Raw genomic sequence first — 23,503 nt, 5'->3', positions numbered from 1 at the left:
GCTCTGTTTTTATAATTGTTTTATTATATTGATATTTGATTTCTAATTCTTTCATTAGTCTATTTTTGGATCTTCTTATTGTTAGTATAGGGTTTTATAATCTCTCTAGTAAAACATGGTAATACTAATATTGCTATATATTACTTTTGACATAGTATTGCCTCTAGAGTTTTTCTAGCAAAGTTATTATTTTGTAGGCTAATTTGTTGGAAAAATTGATGAATATATTCAACCAAAGAGAGTTTTATTAATAAATCTTATTTCTAAATCTTGCAATCGGATAGTTTGTGTATTTACTTACCCGATTGCATACTAAATTGAATTGGTAGTGGATGCTTAACAATATTGATGGACAAACTCTAACGCCCTATTGATTTTAATTATTGAATTTTACCAAATTTTATTTTTCCGAAGTTTCAATCATATTTTTCTATATATTATTGATCTTTTGATGTGCTCTTGTTTTCCTTTTTTCGGTGGAACGACAACCTTCGCTACACTACAATTCCGTTACAAAATTGGACAACATCAGTTTTTGGCACCATTGCTGGGGAAAAGGTGCAAAGCAAGGAGCAGAAGAGGAATAAATTGACTGGTGTTGAGATTTTCAAACCCAGTAAACTCGTTCCTTTCTTTTTTATTTTGTGATATGCAAAATAGATTTAGGGACGAATATGGTAGATTTGCAAAGAGACCTGATACGGATTCTGAAGCTCTCTTTGTAAAATTATTTGATTCGTCTAGTTCATCTAGTTCTTTGAGTACATATTCACAAACAACATACACCATGAATGAAGAAGAGTTGCCCATTAAACCTTTACATGATTACTTGCACCCAACACGTAATAGTGCACCATCTTGCATTATGTTTCCACCCAACGTGCAAAACTTTGATTTTAAACCAGGAAAAGCGTAGTTTGCTTCTTTTTTATCATTTCATTGTTTATCCCATTTTTTGACTAGTTCATCAAAAACAAATACCATTGTTTAACAAGATGCACAAACCCATTTAATAATAATTCAGCAGTATCACATTTTCATATAATGTTGTACATATTACTTGCTCCCATTTATTCTGGTGCCTGTAATAAACTTCTATACCGTCATGAATTGCTGCTAATTAAAGAGAAAGAGAAGGCATTGATGGATAGACAAAAACTAAATGGTTCCAACAGAATTAACTATTCGCTATGCATCTTTGAGTTACATAGTTCTGGGTGGCAATGGAACGCTCTTGCGGTATTCTGCAAGTACCCACAATGGACAAATATTTTTAAATGCTGCATAGTGTAACGTGCAATTCTTGAAAAAGACTCCAGTGGTTTCCTACCATATATAATAACATGTGATAAGTGGTCAGAAAGTATTGTAAGTAAAACTAAAGCATAATATAATACATGTTTTAATTTTTCTTTCTCCCCTTTTTATCTGAATTCTGAAATAGAAATTCATGCTTCAATAAGTTGGGTCTCTGTTCAAAATTTACTAGACAAAGGCAAAACTATTTTCCTTACTGCAATTTTTCTTGCATCTTTTTCTTTCTTTATTTTATTTGAATGCCAAATAAGAAGATACCTGTTGAGGGAAATCTCCATCTTCCATGAGAATTGATTATCAACTTTGCCGCGCAATGCAGAGGTTTTGGGTCTATTTTAGCCTATTACAAGTAAAATTTTATCTATTAGAATTATTCACGAAAAGTATATGATACCACAATATGTAATAAGCCCCATCATTGCCCATGCAATCTGTACCAAATTAGATCGATTTCCTTCCAAAGTTACATATTCCTACATTATTAAGCATAAAGAGTTTGTTATTTTTCTTTTTTTCATAGATATTATATTCGCAAGATAATATATTAGGACCATGCATGCAATCATCTGTAACAAAATATTTTCTCATATTTTAATGATGCTATCTTATTTTTATTTTTGAAAATATTTTTTTATTATCTAATTTTTTTCACGTTAATGATGCATGTAACATCTAAAAGCTTTTCTCTATGAACTTAGTTCATCCCGACGAATCACGATAATACTTTTCTTACATTGTGTTTTTTCCTTCTACATATATATATATATATATATATTCTTATTTATATTTTAACATATATAATGAAAGGTATTAATTAAAATTAAAAAAAAAATCAAAAGGCTTATTGCATAAGCATTATTGGTGAAAGTGTGAAACACTACCTTGTTTGGGCATGAAAGATAGCTTTCGCCCCGACCACCGTCATCTTTTTGTGTTCCAAGTAGAAAATCAACAGCTTTGTGGATGGTAGGACAATTGTGGTAAGTCTTGCCAACCACAGCCAATCCACTTAATGCAAACTATGTACCATAGATAAAACAAATTCCCCAAGCTCCATACCTGTAGGGAAGATTCATCACGTAATTATTCTGTAATACATACATCTATGTAGAACCGTAATAATAATAATAATAATAATAATAATAATAATAATAATAATAATAATAATAATAATGATAACTGTTAGAAAAAAAATACTAAATTCAATAGTATTGTATTTCTCACTGAAAGAATATACATGAGTGCCTTTATATAGTAGGCATATGAGTGCAGTACAAGTAAATATGAGTGTAGTACAAGTAAGAGTGCTATACAAGTAAACTAGTTGGGCCTAAAACCCACAACACTATATATGTTAACAGCCCCTCTCAAACTCAAGGTGGATGTGAGACCAACTTGAGGTTGTCAACCAAAGTACGAAGGCGTCCCTTAGGATGTGACTTGGTGAAGATATTTGCAAGTTGATCTGTAGAGGAGACTGAGATTAGCTTGAGAGCACCATGGATAAGATGATAACGGATAAAATGACAATCGATCTCGATGTGTTTAGTCCATTCATGGAAGACATCATTGTGAACAATATGAATGACACTCTTGTTGTCACAATAAAAAGGAGTAGCAGAGGATGTAGACACGCCTAAATCTTTGAGAAGCCATCGTAGCCAAAGAAACTCAGATGTGATATCAACAAGGGCACGATATTCTACTTCAGTACTAGAACGGGTCACATGAGTTTGTTTCTTGCTTCACTAAGAAATCAGAGAAGAACCAAGAAGAAAGCAATAACCAGTGGTGGACCTGTGATCAGTGGGATCTCCTGCCCAATCAGCATCAGAAAATGCACGGAGAACAAGAGGAAATTAAGCAGAGTAGAAAAGACCATGGAAGAGAGTGCCCTTTACGTACCGAAGAATGCGCAGAACAGCAGCATAGTGAGTCGATCGTGGAGCAGATAGATATTGGCTCACCTGGTGAACAGCATAAGAAATGTCTGGACGAATAACAGTGAGATAAACTAGGCTGCCAACTAAGCGTCTATAAAGAGAGGGATTAGACAATGGTTTCTCCCCTGAGGGAGTCAGATGCGCATTAAGCTCGATTGGAAAGTCAACAGTCTTGCTATCAGTGAGTCCAGCTCTAGACAAGAGTTCAGAGGCATACTTGGCTTGAGTAATGTAAAGTCCATCTGTAGAATGAGTGATTTCAAGGCTCAAGAAGTAGTTGAGATGTCTAAGATCTTTCATCTCAAACTGCTGACTAAGAAAATCCTTGAGTTCTTGAATGCCACTGAGGTCATCACCAGTTATGATCATATCATCCACATACAGGAGAAGTAAAATAGTGCCTTTGTCAGTGCAACGAAGAAATAAGGCAGAATCATAATGACTGGCCATGTAACCCAAACGAGAGATTGTAGAGCTGAATTTGGCAAACCAAGCACGTGGAGCTTGTTTAAGGCCATAAAGTGCACGTCGAAGGTGACAAACCTCATTTGATTCAATAGAGAGTCCAGGAGGAGGTTGCATATAAACTTCTTCACTTAAATCCACATTAAGAAATGCATTTTTGACATCCATTTGGAAAAGATCCCATTTACTGGCAGCAGCAACAGCTAAGAGGGCACGAACAGATGAGATACGAGCAACCGGAGCAAAGGTCTTTTCATAATCAATCCCATACTCCTGTGTAAAACGTTTTGCAACAAGACGAGTTTTGTAGTGCTCAATGGACCCATTAGAGCGAGTCTTAATCTTGTAGATCCACTTACAACCAACCACAGATTTCCTAGGGGGGAGAGTGACCAAGTCCCAAGTATGATTTTTAGATAATGTATCAAGTTCTTCTTTCATTGTAATCTGCCATAAAGGGTTAGTGGAAGTCTCACGATAGGTGTGAGGCTCGTGCAGTGTAGCAAGGGCAGTGTAACAATGATAGTCAAGTAAATGTGCAGGAATGGACCTTACCCGAGTTAAGTGACGAGGTGGAATGTCTTGTGCATGATCTTCAGGCAGAATAGGAGCAGGGGAACCAAGATCAGGGTTAGGTAGCTCGTCTTCGATCTGTTCATCTTCCACCTGTTCATTAAAGGGGGAACTAGGAAAGGGATCAAGGATTTTTGGTGGTTTGACAGAGAAGTCAATAGGAGAATCAGGAGCAGCTACAGGAGGATTAGGATCAGCTATAGGAGGGTCAGGAGCAGCTACAGAAGGAATTTGTGTCTCATCTGGAAATAGATCTAAAACAGAAGAGGAAGATAGAGAAGCACGGAAGTGAGAGAGCTCGACAAAGAGGCAATGTTCCCAAAAGACAACATTGCGGGAGATACGAAGACGATGAGAAATAGGATCATAACACCAATACCCCTTTTGAGTTTCGCCATAGACAAGAAAACAACAAAGTCTTGACCTAGGCTCAAGTTTGTTATGCTCATGTGGCTGAAGAAGAACGAAACAAGCAGAGCTGAATGAGCGTAGGTGGTGATAGACTGGAGGTGACCTAAAAAGGCGCTCATACGGAGTTTGATTTTGGATGACAGGACTGGGAATACGATTAATAGCATGAACAACATGAAGAGAAGCTTTGCCCCAAAAAGGAGCAGGAACTTTGGCAGAGAGAAGAAGAGCACGAACAGTGTCAAGAATATGACGAAGTTTTCATTCGGCTCTACCATTTTGCTGAGAGGTACCTGGACAAGTTAGTTGATGAACAGTGCCATAGGAATACAAAACAGCTTGGAAAGCATATTGAGTATACTCAAGAGCATTATCAGATCGAAAAATTTTGATACGTTTAGAAAATTGAGTTTCAACCATTTTTGCAAAATTAGAATACACTTGCAATAATTCAAAACGATGTTTCATATTAAAGATCCAGCTATAGCGAGAGTAATCATCAACAAAGACAACAAAATATCGAGATCTACCAATACTAGAGACAGAGGAAGGTCTTCAAACATCAGAATGAATAAGGTCAAAGATATCAGTGGATATAGATTCACTAGAATTGAAAGGCAAAGCTGGTTGTTTTCCTAATTGACATGAAACACAATCAAAATTTTCTGCAAACACTGAACCTAACAAACCTCTAGAAGCCAATTGTTGTACACGAGAAGAAGATGTGTGACCAAGTCGAGCATGCCAAAGAGCAAGAGAAGGAATAGAAGAAACTGTAGCAGCTGCGGCAATAGAAACAGGAGCAACAAGTGGAAGACAAAGGTTGTCCACGGGAGACATACGCCCAACTCTGGGACCGGTCCCTAGCTCCTGTCCCGTCCTTGGATCCTGCACAATACACCCAGAATAATCAAATATAATTCGATAACCCAACTCAACTAATTGTCCCACAGAAAACAAATTATAAGAAAGGTCAGGAACATTAAAGACCCCAGAAACGGAGGGTTTGGAGGTTGAAACGGAACCTATATTATGACCAAACATTGTGGAACCATTTGTTGTGCGAATAGTTAGAGAGTGTGGTGCAGGTTTAAGTTCAGAAAATAAGGACGAGTGAGGTGTCATGTGATTGCAACAAGTAGAATCCATAAGCCAAGAGGAAGGAGACATATCGGATAAAGCTGAGAGAGAAGAGGAATAAGATGCATTACCAACCATACGAATGACATTGGCGATGATGTTTTTAAGGTCATCTGTGGTCATGGTGAAAGTGCGACCTGAAGACTTAGACTATGCAGAGACAGGACCCATTGGTTGGACACTCTCAATGTTAGCAATAGTGGCAGCAGAAATTGAAACAGCTGATTTATTGTGCTGAAAGCAAGTCTCAATATTATGGCCAAAACACAAAAATGTTTGCTGGATTGTTGGCAACGATTATTGCAAAAGGAAGAAGACATGTCCTTATTCTTCACTTAGAAGTAAAATATGCAAAAATGGATTGCAAAAATGAAATCTACGCGAAAAACTAGGTAAGGAGCACCTGGATTGAAAAATATTTATTGGAGCAAGATGCACAATGGAGATAGTAAGTGCAGTAGTCTGTGTGGTGCGGTACTCCTCAACGATGGAGGCTGCAGGTCCGGAACCCAAGGACAACAACTGGAAGACGTCGGAGGTTCTACGGCGAAAAACTGCGTTGGTTGCTGTGATGGCGGAAGCAATGTTGAGAATAGAGCACTACCAATAAAGACAAGACTGCTAAGAAAAGGTCAGAGCAGTGAATCTGATACCATGTTAGAAATACTAAATTCAATAGTATTATATTTCTCACTGAAAGAATATACATGAGTGCCTTTATATAGTAGGCATATGAGTGCAGTACAAATAAATATGAGTGTAGTACAAGTAAATATGAGTGTAGTACAAGTAAGAGTGCTATACAAGTAAACTAGTTGGGTCTAAAGCCCACAACACTATATATGTTAACAATAACTTTAAAATCGAACGTATTTAGTGAACCAATCTAGTAACTTACCATGAACCATCGAACATTTGTGTGTCTCCAATGTACCTAACCGCATTTCTAATGGAGCTGTCAATCTCTCTCTTCCTATGCTCTGGGTGCAACTTCTTAAACAAAACTAAAGCTTGGATTGTTGATGCAGTGCACTCAACATACTCATGCTCAACAACAATATCCTCCAAGAATTCTATGGGATTAAGAAGTTGAGAGGGGGAAAAAATTAGATGATTAATTTTTCACAAATATATGATATAACAATCAAGACTTGGTTCCAAAATTTGTGAGGATTGACTATTAATACTCAATAGACTAGTAAAAGTTGATAGCAACATATATATTTTTTTTCAATAAATATATTTTATCTAAAACCATATGACTCATTTTTTATTAATTCTATTAAAATTATTTGTTTTCTCTCCTTTTTTTTATTCTCTCAACTTGAATAACTCTTTTTTTCCCCCTCACCAGTGCATTAACGCATTTCTATGAACATGACCAAATAATCTGAAGCGTCTTTCTCTCATCTTTTAATCAATATGGTGTTTTTTTATCCATTGGAACCACCCCTATTGATGAAAAGATAACTAAGCATTAATTTATCAACATAAATAATTTTAATGTATTTCTAAAAGACTCTTTCAACATCATTCAATTTGGTTAAGGTACTAACATCCAACCAATGCCCAGCTCCTGCAGGCTCCCAAGCTGCTAAACCACCATTTTTACTTTGCATTATTGACATAAACATAGTAAAATACTGAGGAAATAAATAACCTGCTAATTAAGAAAGATTAACAAAGTTCCTTCAAAGTGAATTTCACAATGCCTAAAGAGTTGATCTTTTATTTATTTTTATAACAATAGAAAATACTAAAAAATAAAGAAAATTTTGGGGTAGATGCTTTAGAAATAAAAGTCTCTCTCAAATTTGGCTAATTAATTTTCTTCTTATTAAAAATTGTTGATCCATAATAATGTGAGTTATTCTAAGACCACAACATACATTTACCACTCCATTGAACACAACTATTTAATGTGCCAAAATGTGGCTGGTTGACAGTCACTTTTATATGGGCCATTCACTTTTTCCCCACCACTCATAGTTAGCCATATAGAATACTTGTAGGAAAAGGAATGGTCCTAAAATTATTATAATAATGTAACATAAATGATATATTCATGCCTACAAATTCAAAATAAGTATGCATGAAGATACACCACTAGGCATTCTCAAAAAAAAGATACACCACTAGGGAAAGTTAATCCTCACCTGTAAGGAAAGTAGGATATTAACAGCATCAAACAACTGCTCAGGTTCCATTTTCACACCAACAATCTCTAGTGGCATCATTGAGAAAAGCAAGCAGCATTGTAAAGCAAAGGAGAATTGGTGACAAACCAAGTGATTACGGGTAAAGGGAAGACTAGATTTCAATCAAGTATTAAACAAAGTTATTTACCTTCAAAGCTTCTGCAGTGCAATCAGAAACTTGTAATCCTTGATCTTGATTAGAGAAAGTCCATGATCCTTTAGAGATGTGATGATACATTCTTTTAAAGTCTCTAGAAGGATTTTCCCTAACCTTTACAACGTTTAAGGGGAATACAATTACTTTTTATCAATATTGGGTAAGGACGTCTTTTAAGAATTGAAAATCATACCTGAGATATTTTTATGACGTCGTGCCCTTTTGCCAATATAGGTCCAATTTCATTAGTGAGATCACTAGCAAGAAGAGCTTGAATGGTCAAGCTAGCATCCCACGATTAACTACCAAAACTCTACATATAGATTACATAAATCAAGGTCAACAATTTCTGTATTTCTTGCAATGTCCTTTAACAAATAAAAATATAAAGGGGAGTTCCGTATACTGAGTTTGGGCTTATGCTCAAATTGACATATATTAATCTATGTATATGTATACTGATTACATAAGCAACTCTATAAAGGAATTATTTTAAATAATATCATCATAGATTGTTCAATATAAACTCAAATTTAAGTTTTCAAGAAAGAGGTAAAATGTTCCATAATTGTTTTACAAAACATGTGTACTAACATGCATCATGAGTCCATCTTCAGCAATCCATATGAATTCTTTCATCCTAGCAAGATGTTTCTTGAAATAGTCCCCATTTGGATCTTTAACCCAACAAGCAAGCATACATATTGCCTGTTAAGTGCAAATGGCATTAGTATTGATGTTATAAAGCCTAAGTTAGGCATGCTAATTGCTATGCTTGACTATAGAATAGAATTACCTTTTCCACAACTCCAACGGTAATGTATCGACTAATCTCATTTTCATAATGAATATGCTCCATTGTTACTTGAAGAGCCTTCTCTCTAACCAACTTATTTAGGGGCCAACAAGTAAGAAGAGACTCAATTAATATGTATAGACTATCCCAAAGCAGATCTTGTATCCAAGGATGGGAATAGTAGAGATCCTCTTGTAATAATAGTTTTGAAGAACCAATGCATATGAAAATGTTATTAAGAGCCTATATGTGAATGCACAAGTATCAACCACGAGGAGAAAATTAGGTAAACTCACCTTCGCGCATAGATGCCGCACTTTCATCCATTTAATTTCATTGTAAGGCCATGTATAGAGCTCCTTCCTTAATTGAAGAATTAGAGGTGTGATTGGACCAACAAACATTTTCCCATATAAGTATGAAAAAGACATGTACACCAACCGAGAATAGATCCACATATTGGCTACAGTTTAGGCACAAAAAATAATTGATAAGTTTTAACTAAAATAAAAATATAGAAAGTTCTATTGTTGAAGAAGAGTAAAACCTCAACAATGGCAGAGGCATCTAATAGAGGGGCAAACCTTATTTCTACATTATCCTAACTGAGTTCAGAAACATTCCACTATGTAATAAGGATCTAAATTAAATAGAATTGTAAAATATGTTATATTTAATGAAGTAATAAGTACATATTATACGAACTTGGATGAATGGGAAGAAATGAAAGAAGCAACCAAAATTCCAGGGGCATTGGATTGCATCCAGTCCATTCAAACACGCCAAGTATCTACAATTCGAGAACATTGCTTAATAGAGTTAATTACTATTAAGTTTTGAAAATTTAGAATAATTGGCAAACTGTGAGCATAAACTTGTCTGGATATAAATTATAGAGTCTATTAGGTATATTAGACAATGGTTAAGGTGTTGCAGGTCAAAATACATGAACAAGGAAGTTACATGTTCAGGAAATTCGAAATTCGCCAAGTTGATCAAGAAGAAGGCTCAACCAATCAAGACACTAATCTATACAAAATTTAATTAAGGCCCAACAGCTCATTAAACCCATTAAGTGATTAGGATTTCAGATCTAATAATCCTAGTATTTAAAGAAAATCCTAAGGAACGTTTTAAAAAGAGAGAGAAGAGTGCTTCTTGTGCCTCCTATTATAGATCTAGGGTTTCTATACCCAAAACTCTCTTAAATCTTCTACTTACAATATTTTTTGAAGAAACTCAAGATCCAGTGTTGTAGAAATTGTTCTCATCACAAGATCAAACATAGTTGATGATCTAAAGCTTTGAGTGGAGCTCTCACAGTCACAAATGGAGTGTTTGTGTGCAACAAATTCAAATAGAAGAGTCTGTGGATTAGGAACTACGTGTGGTCACGTGAGTAAGTATTACAAGATGTAGCATTAGATTTAAGGTTAAATCAATTATAAAACTTTTATTTTATTAGTGAATTGTTGCCTTGTGGATTGTTTAAGTTAAATCCTCCCCAAATTTTTTACCTTGAAACTGGATTGTTTTATTAGTTTCCCAGGTCATCATATCGTTGTATTCTTTACTTTTCTGCTGTGTATGATATGATTTATTATTATTTGTAAAGCTATGATTTCCAACTATTTTGTGTTGGCTTTAATTCCGTACCAAATTTGATTGTAATTTTGTTCAATCTTTTATACCCTATACTTTATGTGGGATTTTATTGTAAGGGTTTTGTGAAAGAGAGAGAGTATGTGAAGGCTCAAGCATGTGAAGACAAAAGAATTCTCACAAGTATCTCGTGATTAAGCATCTTGTGAAGTGATGCGTGTGCCTTGCACATGACTGGAATGTGAAGAGTCATGACAGATGGTGACAGTTAGTTTTCACGAGTGTCTCGCGGGTAAGGCCATCCCGCGAGATACCCGCGAAATAGTCTGTTTTGCTATTTTGTCATATCTGCCCCACTACATCCTCATACACACTATATATACCATCATTACCCACATATTGAATAGAGAGCTTTTTAGAAGAGAAAACCCTAGCCTCAACCCTTGAGAGTGTGAGATTGGAAAACCCATAATTCTCTATGCCATCCATTGTGGTTTTCCTCTACTCCTACCTCTCAATTTCTAAATCCTTGAGAGGCTGATAGCCCAAACACTTACCACACCTATACTGAGTGTCCAGTGAGTTTTTGGTGCTGCTGGGAAGCATTGGAAGAAGCCAAGTTTTAGCGGATGCAATCAGGTACATTACGGGACCTAATCTAGAAAGCTAGACAAGACACGGTTCCGAGAAGCCTTGTTGGAGTAGGAGTTTGGAAGGCTTAGGTGCATTGGGTAGACTAAGCTTGGAGGGTCTTTTGCTATTCGTGTATCCTAACTTATTGTCTAGTGGATCGATTTACTGCTTGGAGGGTGGCGGAGAGGTTTTTCGCCGAATTCTTCAGTTTCCTCTTTGATAACACATCGGCGTGTTATTTTGTATTTGCATCTCTCTTCCCTACTCTTTTAGCTTTCATTTTACTGTTGTGATTTGTTGAATATGACTTAGAGTGGTTCTAGTGTTTGTTCACTCGCTTTTACTCTTGTTTCCGGACTTAGATAAGTTGGAGTAAAATCAACCGAGCCGTAATTTTTAATTTGAGATCTAAACAAGCTCTTGTGTTTTAACACAAATCCAAGCTTTCATTATTTAACCTAGATCTACATAATTGACCTAAGTAATTACTTAGCCATTATATTAGGTTAAACAATTTGAGTGTTCAAGAGTCTAAAACTAACAATTACCAACAAATAGTAATCATTCTTAGTGAAAGCAATATGATTAGATTTTAATTTACAATAAAAATTATTATCAATGTATAACTATGATTTGATTTGAAACTTTGTAGAAAGGGACATACCGAAAGCCAGATCTTTCCCAAAGAAGGTATGTGTGTTACACCACCACGATCAAGGATCCACTTCCTTGCTCTTGCACAAGCATTGTCCTGACCACCATCAGGCCCTTCCCCAAGTATATGCATACAAACGTAGTCGAGAACTACGCAAAACATGATGTTATGGCCTTCTAAGTGTAATCCCCAACCACCATCTTAATTCTAATTCAAAATGATACATTTATAACATTGCTTTTGCTGAAATATTTTTAGCATAGTTACTATACATGAAGTTTGAACTTTAAAAAAATTATTTAAAAAAAGAAAGAAAGAAAAAAAGAATACTTATTCAGTAAAACATCAAAGAATATGTACCTGATGATTGTATATGTAACGAAGGATTTCTTTTTGATATTCAGCAGGGAATATAGCATTAAGATGTCTTGTAACGTAGAAACATATTACTTGCATATTTTTGGATTTAATATAGACAATTAGCAGTTAGATGAAGTTGTACACCAAAATAATTAAGTGGCATTCATGTCATTAACTAGTCTATGATGATCGCAATATTGAACAATAATGACAACGTTGTAACTCACAATGGGAGGAACATAAAACATCGGGCCAGAATTTTCAGCAGGCTAGTGGCCATCACTAGACTGCAAGGCTGCAAAGAAATGGACAGCCCTCCTCAATGTATTTGTGGCCTTTTCATCTGTGATTTCCTCTCCATCCTCAATCTTTATTGGTGGAATTGTTTGTTTGAAGTTTTTCTCTCTTAAAAACTGAAATTATTTTGTAAATTAAAGAAAGCAGGGTGTCAATGTCAACTGTTAAGTTATTTAGACCCCTTAAAACATAATTGGATTAACCTAGTTAACAAGCCAAATTATTACTTAATTCAAATTCCAGATCTAGGTTAACACAATCATATAATTATATCAGTGTAAAGTGCGGAATATAAAAACACAAAGATATGATGACCCAGGAAAACCAAACTGCTAAAAAACCTGGGGAGGATTTAACCTAGTTATCCTCAAGGTAAACCTGAATCCACTATGAAAGAATCGAAGTTTGTACAATAGCGACTTAAACCACTAACATCATATTGCTACCCACCAATAGAAACTTACTGACACAACCACGTGCAAGCTCCAAGACCGCGAACTCCTTCTTTCTTGGATTCTCCAGTAAGTACAAGCACTCTCGCTTGTGTATCTTTAAACTCTTATGGCAGTAACTGAATGATCATCAAGTTCTTGAAGCAATCTCCTTCTTGATAATCCTAAGCTTGTGTGAAGGCAGTAAACAGAAAACAACGCAATAGAAGATAAGAGAAAATAGAGACAACTCCCTCAAAGAAGAGCAACAACTCCCCCTAAGAACAACAAATGTTGAAAAACAAGCTTCTCCCACTATAAAAATAGGAAAAACAAAACAAAGTTTTGGAAAAAACAGTTTTGGGGACAGTTTAGGAGGTGGGGAAAAATCAAAAGACACAAACCAAACTTAAAAAATAAATTGAGGATGCACATGAAGAAAAATATTCTCTCTTTCAATAAATGCAAACTTGACATTATGTGACCCAAAAACAATTGCATGAGTAGAGAAAATATTTTCACATTGATTATACATCATATCTCTTAAGAAAAATATTTTCTATAGTTCACTCATAAAAATAACATATACTAGAAAATATAAAGGACTCAAAAATTAATCAATCCATTTTTAAATCAAGTTGAGTACCCAATTTAGCAAAGTGTATGCATATTATGTATAAAAACAATGAGAGATATGACTGCAAAATTGCAAGATGGATACAAAAATCAATGCAATGCATGTGAATCCTAAACACAAATAATGCATAAAATAATTTGGTCAAATACTTAAAAACTAAAAATTTTTCAGTTTCGATCGGTCGAGCATCGATCAAATATCAATCGAGCCAGGCAGATTCAAACCCAAATTTTTATCGCAATTTCGATCGGTCGAAAAACACACTCGATCGATCGAAAATCTAGAAAAATCAAAATTTTGAAAAACAAAGCATTTTAATGCAGAAACTCCTCAAAGCACAATATTTCATGAATGAAATGCATGAGTATGAGATTAAAATTTTTCAAAAACACATGAATTCAATCCAGATCTTTAAAATCAAAGATTTTCAAACTCTTAACCATATTTTGCTTCAAACACCATAGAACACATAATCTTGGATGGCCAAACCAAATTCACACACAATATCATGTACCAAGTTTAACAAAGAGTAACTTGTGTAGTGTGTAACTCTTTGAGGGTAAACATCTTCCCACACAACATGCACTACAAAACTCAAACTAGTAAAGTGCAAGAAAGTAAGATCATCCAAGCTAAACAAGGTACATAAACATGTTATGTAAAGATAATATGGTCAACCTTGATTACAAATCCATTATATGTAATACAAAACAAATAAAAATCTTTTTGGTTTAAAAAAAATTTTATAACCAAAACTAAAAGCACACATTATGCTAAATGATTAAAAATACAAATGCAATGCATGACAATGCTTAACTAAGCTATAGAGGGTACACAACCAAGAAATATCAATTACTTAATTAACCCATAAGTACATGTACAAGCTAGTACATACTCACACAAAATTAGAGATAGCTTAGCACTTATATAACACATACTATTCAAGTTTCTCCACAATGTCAAGCATGTTCTAAATCAAGAGAGAGATATTATAACTCATGTAATCCTCAAAACAAATAAAACAAGACACAAAATAAAATATTTTTGTCTTTTTGAAATTTTTCAATGTTTTTGGATTTTTGTTTTTAAGCTAAACAACCAAAGAAAATAAAACAACCAAAAATTAAAAGAAAACATGTCCACAATTAATTGAAAGAATTAAATCGAGGACAAGTAAACAACACTCACCTTAGAGAATCTTTTCTCACCCATATGGCATGAGTCTTCAGCTTTGTTGGTGAAAATCCATTAGAAGCAGAGTGTATTTGAGAGATTATACCAATCTTCTAAGAAAGACTAAAATCCTGCAATTTCTTTTCACAAGCCAACAAGCTTAAATTTTTTAAAAGCATATGAAACAATTTATATGGACTTATGGCAGGAGAAATATCATCACATATCCTAGATTGAAACACAGAATGTTCAAATTTCAATTTATGACAGTTAGGATGAATGTGACCGGAGACACCACAAAAGTGACAAACATGAACAAATTTAGGAACATCAGTATTCCTAATAGCAAATCTAGTCTCAGATTTTGGTTTTTGCCTCAACAAAGAACAATTTGGTTTAATATGACCAACAACACCACAAAGGTGATAGGTAGGCACAAAAACAGATATATTATGTTCTCTAACAGCAGGTTTAGACTTGGGTTGAGAAACTTTAACATCTACATCAGAACTTTTACTTTTGCCTAACCTAGCAACATAAGCATTTTCTTTATTATTCCACTTGAAAGGAGGGATATAAACTTTCTCAATTTTAGGTTTAAGAGAAACAGAAACACTTCTGTTATCAACAACAGGCTTGGTACTAGTCAAATTTTCAATTTTAGCTTTAGATTCAACTAACTCTTGTTCCAAGCTTTTCATCTTCTCATCTTGAGAGGAAATTTGATTTCTCAAAAATTTATTCTTTTTATTAGATTCATCTAATCTAACAAACAATTCCTCTTTTTCAAGATTAGCCAATTTTAACTCTTCCTTGAATTTCTTAGCAATTTTCAAAGATTTTAATAATTCCTTACGAAGAGTTTCACAGGCATCAATAAAATCAACAAAAACAACAATATCCTTTTTATTCAAATCATCATAGTCAAAAACAATAAGACACTTAAGATTATCCATGATAACAGGGATCAAAGATCAACTCAGAGATCAAAAGATCTACAACAGAAGAGCTACTCGCTCTGATACCACTTGTTAAGTTATTTAGACCCCTTAAAACACAATTGGATTAACCTAGTTAACAAGCCAAATTATTACTTAGTTCAAATTCCAGATCTAGGTTAACACAATCATATAATCATATTAATGTAAGGTGCGGAATATAAAAACACAAAGATATGATGACGTAGGAAAACCAAACTAGTAAAAAACCTGGAGAAGATTTAACCTATCTATCCTCAAGGTAAACCTGAATCCACTATAAAATAATCGAAATTTGTACAATAGCGACTTAGATCACTAACATCCTATTACTACTCACTAGTAAAAACTTACTGACACGACCACGTGCAAGCTCCGAGACCATGAACTCCTTCTTTATTGGATTCTCCAGCAAATACAAGCACTCCCGCTTGTGTATCTTTAAGCTCTTATGGCAGCAACTGAATGATCATCAAGTTCTTGAAGCAATCTCCTTCTTGATAATCCTAAGCTTGTGTGAAGGCAAGTACCTCTTAGATCTCACAAAAGATTCACACAAACAGCAATATGAGCAACAAAGACTCAAGAGAGTTTTTGGGTACAAACCCTAGATACAAAAAGAGGCACTCTCTTCTTTCTCTTAGAAGCCTTTAAAAACGTGCTTAGGGTTTCCTTTATATAGTGGGAGAAATAAATTTGAAACCCTAATCCTTGTTGGGCTAGAACTGTTGTTTGGGCCGACTTAAAATTCTGCAGAAAAATTCTTGATGCACGATTCTCGATCGATCGAGCCTATTCTTCGATCGATCGAGCCGTGCAGAAATAGAACAGTAATTTCCTGCAACTACTCGATTCCAAACTTACATTAAACCAAACTTTGAACAAGTCTAAACCTAGACTAAATGTTTTGATCATAGTTTGTCAATACAATACACATTGAAGTTCTAATACATTAGTCCCTAAGGTCTTAGAACCTAACATCAACAATTTCCTAGAGTACCTATGAACATTTAAAAATGACACTTTTTAACCAATTCACACGAACACTAAAAGATACCAAGGTTTGTTATTTTTTCCCCCTTTGACGAATCCAATTGACCATTTCAAATTTAATCTTATGCTCTTTAATATTATGGTTTATTGGGGCACGACTATATTATCAAACCATTAATTCATTTCGAGGGCTAATGAAAGCATAATTGATTGGAGAATCATGCTTGGGATACTACGTAATTTACTCTATCTATATATATATATACCTTGTAAATTGATGTGTCCACTTTTAAAGTTTAAAAAACACACAAAAATAATTATTTTATAAATTTATTTCTTATGTTTTTGAAGTGATTCCACTTATATTCATTATTGCAGCAATTTATAAATACTAGTAAGTTGCCTATGCGATGTACGAATAATGTTGTGATGTTTTATGTAAAACGGTTTTGAAGAATGCTATACATATATTAAATAAAATAAAAAGTAAACTAAGTTAATAATTAGAGCAAAGAAACATATACATTTTGAGATATTAAAAATTAAATTAGTAACAAAGTATCACAAAGATGAACCTACTCAAACTATATAAAGAGCCAATGAAAAAATTTTCTTTATCATAACAATGAGTTAAAGATTAAAAATAGAGAGACAAACCACATAGTAAAGAAAAGGCAACAATGTAACAACCAATATTAATATTATCCAATATTCCTCCATAACCGTGTTTTTCTTAGAATTATTATTTTTTGCTTTTGTTTTTAATGCTAAAACAGTGGGTTTGCTAAAAATCATGAAAAATAGAGAAAGGTGTGGTATAAACTTAGGCAATTAATTAGAATATAATAAAATAATAGTGAAAATAAGTTAATATGATATTTTGAGTAACAGTAAAAAAAAATTAACGAAAAGTGGTAAAAAAAATACTAAATGTAAAATTAGAGTGTCACAAGGTAAGACCCCATGCATTCCCGCATGAGGTCTACTTTTATTTATATATATATATATATATATATATATATTTGAAATAAAATTGGTAATAATGTTAGTATTTTCTTTAGGGGATACACTCATATAGGCTAAGGTTACAAATTGAATTCTACTACATTAGTTGATGACTGAACAACAATACAACAATGAACCCAAAAAAAAAAAATCATACATTATATTTGATTTAAATTTGAAAAAGATTAAAAACTGGAAATAAATTAAATTTTTTTGAATAAATTAAAATAGAAAGTCACGTTTTTTATAAATTTGAATGAATTAACACTACAAGAAATCTGGGTTTAGGCGGCGTTTTTTTTAGTGACGTTTTTAAATCCGCCACTATAAGTGGCATACTGCGACGTTTTCTAAAAACGCCGCTAAAGATTGAGCTTTTAGCGACGTTTTTTAAAAAACGTCGCTGTAGCTCAAAACAATACCAACGTTTCTTAAAACATCACAAGAAGTATAGTTTTAGCAGCGCATATCTCGTGTATAGCGACGTTTTATTAAAACGTCGCTACAGTGATTAAAGAAAATGTACTGAGCATGTGTCTAAAAAAGAAATACTCTATAGCGACGTTTTCGAAACGTCGCTATAGTGATGACAGCAAATGGTCTCCACCTGTTGGTGAAAAAAAAAAGGCGCTATATTGATTAAAGTAAACACTTTCAAACACTCTATAGCGACGTTTCGAAAACGTCGCTATAGTGATTACATCAAATGGTCTCCACCTGTTGGTGGGGAAAAAAAAAACGCGCTATACTAATTAAAGGAAACACTTTCAAATACTCTATAGCGACGTTTCGAAAACGTCGCTATAGTGATTACAGCAAATGGTCTCCACCTGTTGGTGGGAAAAAAAAAACACGCTATATTAATTAAAGCAAACACTTTCAAATACTCTATAGCGACGTTTCAAAAACGTCGCTATATGTTCTAAACTTTTGGATTTCAGGTTCGCACACTTTTTTTCCCTCTTTTTTTTTTTTTGGCCTACACTTTTTTTTTTCTTTCTTTCCATTAACTCACTCCGTGTCCCACTCTTTTCTTTCTTAGGCTCACTATTGATTGTCCCCTTCTTTTCTTTTCTTTTCTTTGTTCTTTGTTCCTAGTTTTTTCTTTGTGACACATTTTCTTTAGAACCACCACACATCTTTTCCCTTCCACCCATTGCCACCGTGGCCGTCATCAACCTCCACTAGGACCTACTACCACCACCATACTTTTTTCCCTCTTTTTTATTGTTCAAGTTTTTTTAGAGTGTAAGTATTTGTTCTTGGCTTATGGGTTTGCTTTGATATGGTATTTCTTTAATGGGTCATGGAGTTTTTGTGCTAATTTTTGCTATTTTTCAGTTTTGGTTTAAAGTTTTTGTTGTTCAAGTTTCTTTAGAGTGTAAGTATTTTTTTTTGGCTTATGGGTTTGCTTTGATTTGGTTTTTCTTTAATGGGTCATGGAGTTTTGTACTAATTTTTGCTTTTTTCTATTTTGGTTGGAAATTGGTAGAAAATTCTCTTATTCAGATTTGGCTTCTTGGGCAAAAGGACTTGAGGATCAAGGGCTGAATCATTGTAAGTATTTCTTTAGAATGTTAGTATTTGTTTTTCAATATTATACTTTCTAGCAATGGCAAGGAATGAACAATAGGATTGCAAAATAGACTATGTTCCAAACATATATATTAATGGGTTTTTAACTAACTAAGAAACTTAATTTAATAGCTACAATTAATCTTAGGCAACCAACCCACTTAGTTAAAGTGATACATGTATTGGTATTATACAAATATATATATATATATATATATATATATATATATATATATATATATATCTATGGTTAATGTGTTATTGTGGAATATTGATGATTAGTAGGTACATTTGATATATTACAAGCTTGTGTTAGTTAATGTTGAATTTTAAGCAGGTTAATATAGCATTTTTAAATTTTTTTTTTAAATAATGAGCAGCTTTTGCGACGTTTCAAAAACGTCGCTAAATGTATTTTCCTACATTACATACTAAAATGGTATATTATTTAGTGACGTTTTAGAAAACGTCACTAAAAGTTTTTGAATGCCACTAAAGAGTAATATATGGCAACGTTTTTTGAAACGTCGCAATAAACCTATAGTGACTGCTCTATTGCGACGTTTTTGAACGTCGCAAAAACAAACGTCGCTATAGACCATTTGTGTCTATAGTGACGTTTTTTGGGTTTTTAGTGACGTTTTACAAACGTCGCCTAAACCCAGATTTCTTGTAGTGTAAATTATTATGATTTGGAAGTGTTTAAATTTTGTACAGGTATGTGATTCTAAAGAAAACAAAAACAAGAAGGTTTAGAGTTTTATATAGGGCAAGCCTATTCTTTAATGATTTGATGTTAGTGATATTTAATTCTTAGTGCTTTGATAGGAATATTTGAGAGATTTCAACGCTAGGGTTAGGCTGTCTTTTTTATGTTTCGGCTATGAAATTTTATTTAATAATTAAAATTTTAAGTTTCATGCATAAATAGGGGATTTTTGTTTTCTGGACGTTAAACCATTAAATTAGATGCTTAAGAAAAAAAAATAAGGATCCAAATTAAAATTCATTACTCTTAGGTTAGATTACGTTTGGGTTAAGGTGATCTAACGAATTGTATCTTTAGGCATTATATATTTATTACATTAAATTAGGGCTTTTCATTCTTGTAATATTTAAATACAATTGGATCCATAATATGTTACCAGTACATCTAATTAGGTTTTTGTAACTTTATTGTGAACATTATGAATTTATGACTTAGGAATTAGAACAATTTGCGGCTTCTAATGATCTAAGTACTTTGATCTCAAATTAAAGGTTTACGTATGATTCGGCCTCATGAATAACATAAAGGAATCTATAAAGACAATGTTTGGTGCAAATATCATTCGGCCTCATGAATCCTATCTTGGGCTACCATCCTTGGTGGGGCGATCAAAGCACAATACTTTCGCCAATTTAAAACAAAGGGTTGCAAATAAAGTCTCGGGGTGGAAGGAGATTATTCTTCCTTTCGCTATTGGACTGAACTGGAGTTTTTTAGATGTAATGGAGGCGTTACAGAGGAATGAGGTCTCGCAACCGGGATTAACAGAGAAGTTTGTGTCCGTGTGCTTGGGTATTTGGAAAGAGAGGAATGTTGTAAGAACAGGTGGAACTGGCAAGCCTACATTGAAGCATGCTCTCGGTTTGATGGATGAGTATCAGTTGGCCAATCAAGGGCTGACGAAGTCAGAAGCAGCGAGCCAGGAATCAGTCAAATGGAAGACACCGAGGCAGGGGCAATATAAAGTCAATATAGATGGAGCTGTGTTTTCAAGCCAGAAGAAGATGCAGCCCAGGGTGTTTCAACGCCGAGCTCTTCGATTCAGTTCATCGTGGATGGCATCCAGCAGCAAGGAAGATGGTTCAGCTCGTGTTCTTTCTCACACACAAAAAGGCAGGGAAATGTCCCTGCCCATATGCTCGCACAGTATGCAAAGTCCTTAAATAGCTATGTTGCATGGATGGAGTCTTGTCCGAGCCATATAGAGCAGGCTGTGCTCAACACATAGCTGTAACAAATGTTGCTTAATTATGGAATAAGAGTTTAGCGTTTCCTATCAAAAAAAAAAATGTTTACGCATGAAATTAAGATATTCAGTTGCAGGTTCAAAGTTTTAATTTGATTACGATTACTTAAGTTTTAGGTGTAATCGATAGGGGGTTTTCTCTTAAATTGGGTTTTATTTTAAATTTTATATTTATGATTGATTTTTCCAAAATAAACAATATCTATATGGAATTAAAGGTCCTAATGGACTTGAGGAATATTCAGTTATGGCTAAGTAAATTTATGTAAGGATTAATTTAATAATCTTGGAGTTGGGACATATTTTCGTGTGAAGTGATAACGTATCTATGAGATTTATAAAAAAGAAAATATTCTTTTTAGATGCTACCATGTTTCGTTGGCTTATGTGCTGAGGATCTTGGTGACAAAACTTTTGATGAGTGTTTTGCACTTAATTAGTTGGTTTTCCATTATATTTTTAGAAAAATTTAATGAATGCTCTATTGGATTGATTTATGAAATATTTTTAGAAACTTTTTATGAGAACAGAAAAAAAAAAAATTTCATGATTTTTTTTATTTTTCATAAAAGTGGTGTCAAAATTTTTCTAAGACGGTAAAAAAAACCATTTCAGTGTACATTGGAGAGAGGAGAGCAAGGAGGCTAGCTAGAAGGGTACGTACCTGCATTCGCCATAGAAGATCACTGCTGGCCCTGACTTGACGTCTATTCTTGTGGAAATTTTGGCGAGCGTCTTCAACCTCAGCTCGCTCTTCTAGGGTACCAGCTTCAGGGTCAAACACCCATGTTTGTCTTCCAGCAAAGTTATTTGTGCTAAAGAGGTAAGGGTCATTTCTACCCTCTCCTATCTTCAGCCTCCACATTCTGTTTTAGCTTCAATAGAACTGCACGGCTACCAGTGATTATGACCAATCTTTCAGCACTCATAATTTTAACATCAAAGTTAGGGTTGTACAAAATAATTATAACCCTTTATGCCAAAGATATATTCGTTTAATATAAATGTATATACTCGAAAAAGAACTTCTAAATGACTATTTATATTAAATACACTAGTTGCTAACCTGTGCAATGCATGGGAAATGAATTAAGTACAATATAAAATTTAATTTTGGTTTATTTTACTACAACACCAAAATTGAATTCGTAAAATAAAATCATGTAGCTAAAACATTTGCTAACAGCTATACATTTCAGATATTTATTAAACTATATATTATTATTATTATTATTATATCAACTTAACAGTATTTAAATATATGATATTCATGGAAATCTTCTTGACAAAAAAGAATTGGGTCGAAAAAAAAAATCAGCACAATCTATTAAAGAATAAAATTTCAATATAATCTTTGGAAAATATCTCTCCCATTGTCATCTTCATTGTTGTACATTGTCATAATACCTATGCCATAAAATAGATAAATATTATTAACACTCACAAAGAAAACCAATAGGTGAAATGAAAAATAATGAATTTTTAAGTCCAAGAACCATCTAAAAGCGACAACATTGTCTCAACGCATACAAACATGATGAATATATCATACTTCATTATAAATAATGGGCAAGGTTAACAGTATTTAAATATATGATATTCATTGAAATCTTCTTGACAAAAAAGAATTGGGTCGAAAAAAAAATCAGCACAATCTATTAAAGAATAAAATTTCAATATAATCTTTGGAAAATATCTCTCCCATTGTCATCTTCATTGTTGTACATTGTCATAATACCTATGCCATAAAATAGATAAATATTATTAACACTCACAAAGAAAAACCAATAGGTGAAATGAAAAATAATGAATTTTTAAGTCCAAGAACCATCTAAAAGCGACAACATTGTCTCAACGCATGCAAACATGATGAATATATCATACTTCATTATAAATAATGGGCAAGGTTAACAGACCATGGGCTAAAGCAATACAAGCCCACAGTAAAAGGTTTTTTTCTTTTTTCTTTTTAGTGAGAAAGGTTGAATGTTTTAGTAAAGCAGACCATGCAAAATCAATACATCAAGTCATTTTGGGTAGCCCACAGTGAAAGGGTTAACTTAGTAGAACTACCAGGGAAAAAGAAAAAAAAAGAGCCATTAAAACCAGACAGTGGACAAACACAGGCATGCATCAAGAAAGCTTCACAC

At 33.7% G+C, this 23,503-nt stretch overlaps 1 pseudogene; it reads right to left on the bottom strand.

The window, feature by feature from the left end:
- Window positions 1-1,203: 1,203 nt before the first annotated feature.
- LOC142636745 (beta-amyrin synthase-like) lies at window positions 1,204-22,218 on the bottom strand (annotated as a pseudogene).
- Window positions 22,219-23,503: the final 1,285 nt, after the last annotated feature.

This window comes from Castanea sativa, chromosome 5 (assembly GCF_040712315.1).
Source record: "Castanea sativa cultivar Marrone di Chiusa Pesio chromosome 5, ASM4071231v1".
NCBI lineage: Eukaryota > Viridiplantae > Streptophyta > Magnoliopsida > Fagales > Fagaceae > Castanea > Castanea sativa.
This window is presented reverse-complemented; position numbering and strand designations above follow the sequence as displayed.